The sequence below is a fragment of the Miscanthus floridulus genome, chromosome 3 (genome assembly GCF_019320115.1).
Source record: "Miscanthus floridulus cultivar M001 chromosome 3, ASM1932011v1, whole genome shotgun sequence".
NCBI lineage: Eukaryota > Viridiplantae > Streptophyta > Magnoliopsida > Poales > Poaceae > Miscanthus > Miscanthus floridulus.
Window position 1 is genome coordinate 47,547,960 of NC_089582.1, and position 9,095 is coordinate 47,557,054.

Sequence of the window (9,095 nt, forward strand, 5' to 3'; positions counted from 1 at the left end):
TCACAGCCCGCCGCCTGTACTGTGGGCCGATTAGTACTGACCCCTAGTACAGGCGGTGGACTTGGCCGCCTGTATAAATGTCTCTACCACCGCCTGTGAAAACGTTTTCTGTACCAGTGGGGGTGAATTGGGATGAAAAATTAAATTAATGTTCTACCCCAACGCATGTGGAATAGGTGGATAAGAGCAGCCGAACGAGGCATTGCTGGGATTTCCTATTGGCATGGTTACACCTGCCGACGTCATTCCCTTCCTAGTGTGTCTTCGTTGAGGAATTTCCCCTTTCTCCCAAGTGGTTGTTATTGCTTTGTGCAGGGGCACTGTACTTTGGTTGCCCTTTGATATGGTGGTTCGTTGGCGCCTGGCTTCGCTGTGGTCATGCATGGGCATGTTCGTTCCTGCCGCCATGGTTGTGTTAGTGGCTGTTTTTTCATGGTGATGTATTTGTTTCTCCTTGTATATGTCTTACAGCTCTATTAGTACATAGACAGGCAGCTTACCTGTCCCTTTCTTTTTAAAAAAAAGTTAGTGCTTGTACGGCATGGATTTCGCTTGCACAATCACCTATTCACCTGTGCTGCTGAGGTGAGTAGAATTGACTAGGTGGCCTCTGTTTAGCAAGAGCATGAGATATATAATGTTAGCAGCCTCTATATATATTATGTTGGACTGCAAAGTGATTTTATTTGCAGTTTGCGATGAAACGATTTTATCAGAGACCAACCACATTCTCTAGTCTTGTCAACGCAGCCGTCGAACACACAATGCCGCTGAGATCTTGCTGCCCTCCTGCTTGAGAGAACGTCATGGCGCCGAATTATTTGAAAATGTGATGAGTTTATCGGATCCACAAAAGAGTATTTCCACTATAGAAATAGACACAAGTCATATTTCTTTTTCAGACAAAAGGACGACCATTTTGCTTTTGTTGTTACATAGTTTTGGTATAAGAAATTGGGCGTGTTCGGCTCGGCTCGGCTCAGCTTGTTTTAGCTTATTCTCTCTCACAGAACACTATTGAATCAGCCAAAACCAGCCGAACACCCTTCACAGACTGGATCAGCCAAACGAGCTGATTGTTTACACAAGTTTCATGAACAAAGTACAAAAAACTTATGTTATAATAACTAAACTACTGAGCGTCACGCCGTCACCACAGCCTGTTCCATTTCGTTTCTACTAATGAAAAGAGTCCAGCAAAATAAACGTCAGTGGAGTGGTTAGGGAACTTCTTTTGGCTACATCTATCTTATTCCTTGCATCATTCCGGTAGCACAAGAGAATCCTGCTAAAATGAAAAGGCCCAACTGATAACTGACTCCAATCTTATGAGACACTACTGATCGGTTCTCCCAACAAGTGATCACCTCAGCAAACCGCATATGAAGAATGACGCCATGTAAAGTTTAAAGAAAATATGATCACAAGTGTGTTGGATACATCTATCTCCATACGGCACACATAACACTACACTTATGGTCACAAGCGTGTTGTCCTGGAAGGACATTGAGCTGCCTCTATACCTGCAACAGAGCATCGATTAAAGAGAGAAAGAATGAGCAAGACAGCAACAAACTTGGAAGGACACACTTTTCCATTGTGAAGGGACAAAAACATGGCTACCTTCCAAGGAGATTAGCGCGCGGCCAGTTGTTACATGCATCACTGGAATATTTTTTTTCCTTTCCGAGCATTATTTACTATTTGCAACTATATGGTCTTGCTTACAATAGTAAGCCATCCATCCTACATAAATTAACTTCAAGAGTTATCTTAACTCATTTTTTTAAGTTTAACTAAATTTATAGGAAAGAGCATCAAATTTGTAATTTTAAATGTATCATGAAAAATATTTTTATAATGTTCTAATTTGGTGTCATAAATATTTCATCAAGTTTAAAATATTTTGACCTATTATAAGTTAATTTATTTAGAGATGGAGTACTATTTAATTTAACTAACTAATTTTTTTATGCATATGTCCTAAGTGATTGTTGGATAGCGATGGCAATACAACACTGCACTGGATGAGAGCATGAATAGAGACTGAAGCATGGAGATGGAGTATATGAGCTCTACCCTCATGTGGGATCCACCATTCAAGACCTGAGCCACGGCCCATGGGGAATCCACTCTAGTAGATGCCCCTGTGAGATGCTGCTGTGAAATGATCCAATGGTTGATTATTGTGTTTATTACCTATTAAGAGGTAGTCGATGCGGCATTCTCGACTATGGTACGATAAATAATGGCAAGTAATTCAATATGATATTTCATATAAAATAGTGTTTTTGTTGACTAAAAACAAGTGTTTTTGACATTATTCTTTTTCCACAGTTTAAGATTCATAATTTCAGACAAACTACCTGACTAGAACTTGCTTTTTAGTTTATACTCCAAATTTGGTGCATTATAAAGCTCCAAATTTATCCTACATGACTTTTTAGTTCAGAGTCTTGAAAATCTGAAGAATTCAAGCACCTATTTGACACTAAATGACTCTAAATAACAAAACATAGTTTGCATTAGCCATGCCAATATTTCAGATCAAGAATTCCAAGACTAAATTTCAAATTTATGAGAAATTAAAACAGATTTATGGGACACTATACCGTTTCAGATAACAAACTTGTCAACTAAAAATTTGTAGATCGTGTCGAACTCTACAATTTTGGCCTCATTCGGCTTGCTGAAACTTGGCTGAATTAGCTGAAAAACACTGTTCTGACTGAATTGTTGCGAGAGAAAAACACTGTTCCGACTGAAAAAATAAGCTGAATCGTGCGGATTATAAGGTAAGCCGAACGGGACCTTTGATGTAGTTTGTCTTCATTAGACTTCATATGTAAAAGTTGTGAATTATTTTCTATGCAACCATTTCTAGAGGCGGGTTTCAACAGTGCTGACTCTGTTAATTGATTTCTAGATGTGGCACCTTAAAATGTCTGCCTCTATTAATTGTCATTTTTAGAGATGGACATCTTAAAAAGTTTGCATCTATTAATCACTAATTAATTAATAGAGGCAATCTTCTTAAGAAGATCGCCTCTATATAAATGATTAACGGAGGTGGATATTTGCCTAAGACCCGTCTGACCATTTACAGAGATAGCTCTTAAAAAAGCCCACCTTTATTAATCAGGTGTCTGTCTCCTAAGATCCTATTTTAATAGCAAGGGTCAATCACAACTCTAACCTCTTAAAACATGTGCCAATGATAAGGTTCCTGTTTAGGGAAGCATATTTTCCTCGTAATGCAATTAACGAGTAATGCCTACAGATAAAAACGAATATCTTAATCCCATACGGGGCTTCGATTTCAAATTTGATACAATTTTTGAACAAACGTTTCAATGAGAGTTCCAAATCTATACGTGATGTTGACCTCAAGTTCAATTTTTACAACGGTAAGTTCAATCCTGATCCAGGCAGCTACCTCGAGTGCACATCACATGGCAGAGGTGACCCATAGGAGTGAGAATATGATGACGGACCTGATCAGATCTTGGCATCCCTATAGGTCTATCCTAGCTTGGAAGCATATGCATGGTCTGGTCCATTGATTGAGACAAAGCCCAAATTCAGTACTAGTAGAATAACACATATATAGCCACACCTCACTAAGAAAAAAAGGAGAAAAATTCTTATTTCACAACAAAAAAAAACTTAGCTCTTCCCAATTTAGCACCTAGATTTCTTATTTGACCCACGTATCGATCCATGTCAAACAACTAGATTATTACAACTGAAACAAACCCAGGACACTTAGCGCCCTAGGTAGGGGAGCATCAGGCTACCATTCTTGCCGCCGGAGCTCACTACTGAATTCAGGTTTTTTGCCGAGTGTCTTAGGCACTCGGTAAAGGCCAAATTATACTCGGCAAAGCCTTTGCCGAGTGCGGCACTCGGCAAAGAACACACGGCAAAAAATTGATCGGCAAAGCCCTCTTTGTCGAGTGTCTTTTATCGGGCACTCGGCAAAGGCTTTGCCGAGAGCCCCGGGGGCACTCGGCAAAGAAAAGCGTCCGTCATGGTGCCGGTCCCGTTGATGGTGGCTTTGCAGAGTGCCAACCCTGCAGGCACTCGGCAAAGATTTTTTTATTTTTTTTAAAAAAAATTCTTTGCCGAGTGCCCCCTGGCCGGCACTCGGCAAAGTTTGATTTTTTTTAAAATTCTTTGTCGAGTGCCCTATTGCCGGCACTCGGCAAAGTTTGAATTTTTTTAAATTCTTTGCCGAGTGCCCTCTGGCCGGCACTCGGCAACGGTTCAATTTTTTTAAAAAAAATTCTTTGCCGAGTGCCCTCTTGCCGGCACTCGGCAAAGTTTGAATTTTTTTTTAAAAAAATTCTTTGTCGAGTGCCCTCTCGCCGGCACTCGGCAAAGTTTGAATTTTTTTTAAAAAAAATTCTTTGCCGAGTGCCCTCTTGCCGGCACTCGGCAAAGTTTGAATTTTTTTAAATCCTTGCCGAGTGTCCTATGGCCGGCACTCGGCAAAGTTTGAATTTTTTTTAAAAAAAATTCTTTGCCGAGTGCCTGCCATGGTCATGGCACTCGGCAAAGCTGGAAAAATGGTTTTCCGAGCGCCCATTTTTCCAGCTTTGCCGAGTGCTGTGACAATGGCACTCGGCAACGGGGTCCTTTGCCGAGTGCAACACTCGGCAAAGTGACCCAAAACGGCAATTTTTTATTTTTTTTATATTCCATCATGACAAATAAATTCATACAATCATATATCTCATCCATCACATATATATCTCATTCATCACATATATATCTCATCCATCACATATATATATCTCATCCATCCACACATCCATCCGCACATATCACATCCATCACAATATATATCACATATATAATAATAAGTGCTCAAGTCTATCCAAATAAATCCACAAGTCCATCAAAGTCCACAAGTGCATCATAAGTATATCACAAGTCCATCACTAAGTGAACAACAAATAAAAAAAATACAACGTGCACTCATCTCGGCCATTGCGACTGTGGTGAAGGCCCAGTTCCATCATTCGGAGGTGCATAAGGTGGATTATTCGAACCACCGTTAGATGGAGACTGCACAAAGGAGAAAAGATTGCATGTGAGACAAAATTATTTGGATAGCTAATCTAGGAAGGTAGAGGCCATACAAGCAAAGCACAAGCGAAAGTAAAAAAACTTTCACACTCACAGGAGTAGCTGGAGCTGCAGGACGCGGAGGCAGAGGTGGAACCAATAGCCCAGCTGGTAGAGAGAAGCCCACACGTTGCCCAAGCCCTTGTAAGAACTCCGTAATGTCCGTCAGCCTCTGCGCCTGGGTCTGCCGCTTGGCCCGCTCGGCCTCCCGCTCGGCCCGCTCGGCCTCCAGCTGGGCCGCCATCCTCTGGTGCCCGACCTTCAGCTCCTGATGTTGTCTCATTTCTTGTTTTAGTCGGGCCTGCAATATTTCACTCCAATATTTCAGTAATGCAAAGCTAATTAAGGTGTGTAAAGATCAATGTATGATGAGTAAAATAGGAATAACCTCGAGTGCGTCGACCCGGTGCTATGCAGCGGTCGGCCATGTGCGAATGGCTGGGCTCTCGCTCGTGCTCCGTGCTTGGATCTGGGAGAGAGAGGGAGTAGAGGCCGTGTCGATGACGCCATCGCCAAGCCAGAACCGCCCATGCTTCTTGCCTTGCCCCGCCCTCATGACGGCCTCTCCATCGAAGTCCTGGGTGCTCGGATCGTGGTCTGACCCATGGAGCGACCTTGCCACCTCAGTGTACTCACTGATGCGGGAGTGGACGCTCGGGTTCGTGTATGCCTCGGGCGGATCCTCCAGGTTGAAGGAGACGTCGGACATCGCCTTGCCCTTGTGGGCCATACACCATGCCTAGAAGTCCGAGCAAGCCTGACCACTATGTGACGCTGACTGCGAGAAAGACAGCACGATGATTAGAAATCAGGCAGAACTGAGCGTCACAATAGATAAATGAATTCGCATACCCATGTTTGTTTGTATCCGGCGAGGCTGTGGCTGCCTTGATGGTGTGCTGAACCTTGCATCTGCAAACGACGGTCCCAGGCATCCCTGTGCATCTTGAGGTACTCCTCCGTGAACCACCTCTCCACCATCATCGCCTAGTACTCGGGATATGCTTGGCACCACCAGGGAATCATCTACACGTCATCAAGTATTGGACATATAAGAAGATCAAATTAAACCAACTTAATCTCAAAACGAATCAATATTGATATTCTTCATTTACCTCAACGTACTGCTCTCGGGTCAGCTGCATCTATCTTGCGTCTTTCTTGGTTTTCCTCTCTCCAAGCTTCGACCCGTAGTAGGTTACGATGGCCTGGATGCGCACCTCGTGATGCATGTCGGAGATGAGTTTTTTATAGGCTTTGGTAGTCGCCTGCTCCGCCCTGGCCTCAAATCCCTCCTCGCATCTGTAATAAGTCTGCATACAAAAGCAATGTATCCATTCATTATTTCAAGAAAAGTCCAATGAATGCGACGTATTGAGCAATGTTGTGCGAGGGAGACTTACCCAAAGCTCTGCCTTCACCCGCGCCACCTTGTTGGGGTACTCCGCATTGGTGGCGATGGTGTAGTGGTCAAACGAGTAGGCCGGCTCCATCTTCGATGCGTACGTGATAATGCCGGGGAAGTGTTGCCTGCACAGAAGACCCAGGATGCCATTGACTAGCCGTGCACTACCACCCGACACAACCATCCAGTTCCTGCACAAGTGATTAAGAAAAATTATTAGTTTTTTTTCATCATATCATATGAAGTAGTGGTGATAACATATAAAGTTACTTACTTTTGCCCTTCGGGGCAAATCACTGGGCGTTGGTGAGGAAGCGGAACATGTGGGAGGCTCGCGGGACCTCGCAAGTAGACACTCGAAGAGGAGTCAGAGGAAGCGGAACCCGTGCCTGCCGCCTCCAACTCGTCGTCCTCGTGCGGCCCCTCCTCCTCGTCCGTCTGCCGAACCAGCTCATTGTCTGACTCGTCCACGGGCGCCACCTCCTCCTCCGGCTCCTCCTCACGCGGCATGGGAGGAGACGGCCCCCTCCTGCGTCTGGCGGTCCTCCTCCTCCTGTCCGATCACTCTGCCGCCCCCCCCCCCCCCCCCGCCTCCTCCTACAGCCGGCGTGGTCTTTGGTAAATCGAGCTCACGGACCTATGACGGTCGCCCGCCATCTTTATTCAATCACCTGCAACAAAAAAGAAAAACAAGACGTAATTAGAAATAGGTGCAAAAATGAACAAAAACATAATTACAAAAAACATTGTATTACATGTATTAAAAATAATCTTCATGATTGAGATTAGCTAGATCATAGGTGTCGTCATCACTATCAACATTGTCCAACTCATCAACACTATCCGAAGGAGGAATGTTGTCTTCATTGTCATTGCCTAAACATAATCGTTCAAGCATTTGTATGTTCTTCAGATTTCGCACCTCGTCTCCAGCGTCCTCGTCATCATCCCTTTCATTGTCTACTTCCATTCCTATCTCTTCGGTTAAGTCTATGTCAAACCTTCCTTGTAGTCCCTCTTCTTGATAGAACTCTCCATCATATGTGTTTGGGTTGAAGTTGTAATCTTCATCGTTTGGGACAGGTAGCTTACCGTGTGGCGATACCTTGTGCACAATAGACCAACCCTTAAGATGCTCGGCGTCTTTGCACGCGTATGACGTATAATAAACCTGGATGGCCTGTTGAGCCACAATGTAGACATCTTTTCCTGGATAGATGAAATCCTGTCAAATCTCGACTAGCCCAAGCTTAGGGGTCCGTCTCGTTACTCTAGGATAAAACCAGTGGCATTTGAATATGACAGGAGTAAGAGGTTTGGAACCATAGAATGATAGTTCGTAGATTTCTTTAATTCTTCCATAATAGTCAAGTCCATCAGTGCTGGGCGTAACAACTCCACTGTTTATGGTTTTTTGATTGGGCAGACTCTGCTCGTAGCTTGCTGTGTGAAAACGATATACATTCACGTCATAACTGGTAAATCACTTGACCCTAACGGCATAGCCGTTTGCAACCTATCTCAGCTCGTCACTTATAGACGCATCAGTTTGGGTTTTCTGTTTGAACCAACAAATGAAATCGGGGCTCCCTGGGCTCGCACCCCGTGAAAGAAGGGTATCATTTTCTTGCGGGGTAGGTTGCCTTGATCCATGCCAGGATTGACGAAGAAATTCCATATACCAACGAGAAACAAGGGGGTTGGACGAAGAAACAAGGACATACGGCGAAATGAAACAAGTTCGTTCAAAACTTACCCAATGAACGGCTGCACCTCGACAAGGTTGGTCAACACATATAGTATGATACTACGCCACTCTTCATTTTTCAATTGCTTAGTGGTCGATGCACTTACGCTTCTGAGTTGCCCTTGGAAAAGGCTGAGGTTTGATTCATTTTCGCCGGTATTGTAACGAGGGGGTGGATTATAAACGTTATGAAGTTTCTCAGTGTAATATTTCTCTATGAAGTTCGACACCTCCTCTAGAATGTATGCCTCTGCAATGGAAGCCTCAATTTTGGCTTTATTTCTACATTTTTTGCGAAGAGTCTTTAGACATCTCTCGATTGGATAGCACCAATGGTTCTGCACGGCCCCCCCATCCGTGCCTCATACGGGAGGTGCACAATCAAATGCTGCATCGGCAAGAAGAAGACGGGTGGAAAGATCTTCTTCAACTTATAGAGCAACACGGGTGTCGCTTTTTCCAAGTCATCAATGACGGTCCGAGAGAGCTCCTTGGCACAAAGCTGGCAGAATAAGTAGCTCAACTCTGTCAGCACTTGCCAGACATGCTTCGGGACATATCCTCGAACCATCGCCGGAAGAAGCCGCTCAATCCATATGTGGTAGTCATGACTCTTCATCTTGTTTACTCACAGAGTGTCTAAGTTCACTCCCCTCTTTAGATTCGCTGCATACCCATCAGGAAACATTAGCGTCTTGATCCATTCAAGTACTTCCCTCCTTTGGTCCTTTTTCAAGACGAAATCGGCCTTAGGCCTTCTCCAGGTCTTGCCACGACTAGGAGGCTACATCTCTTGATTTGGTCTGTCGCACA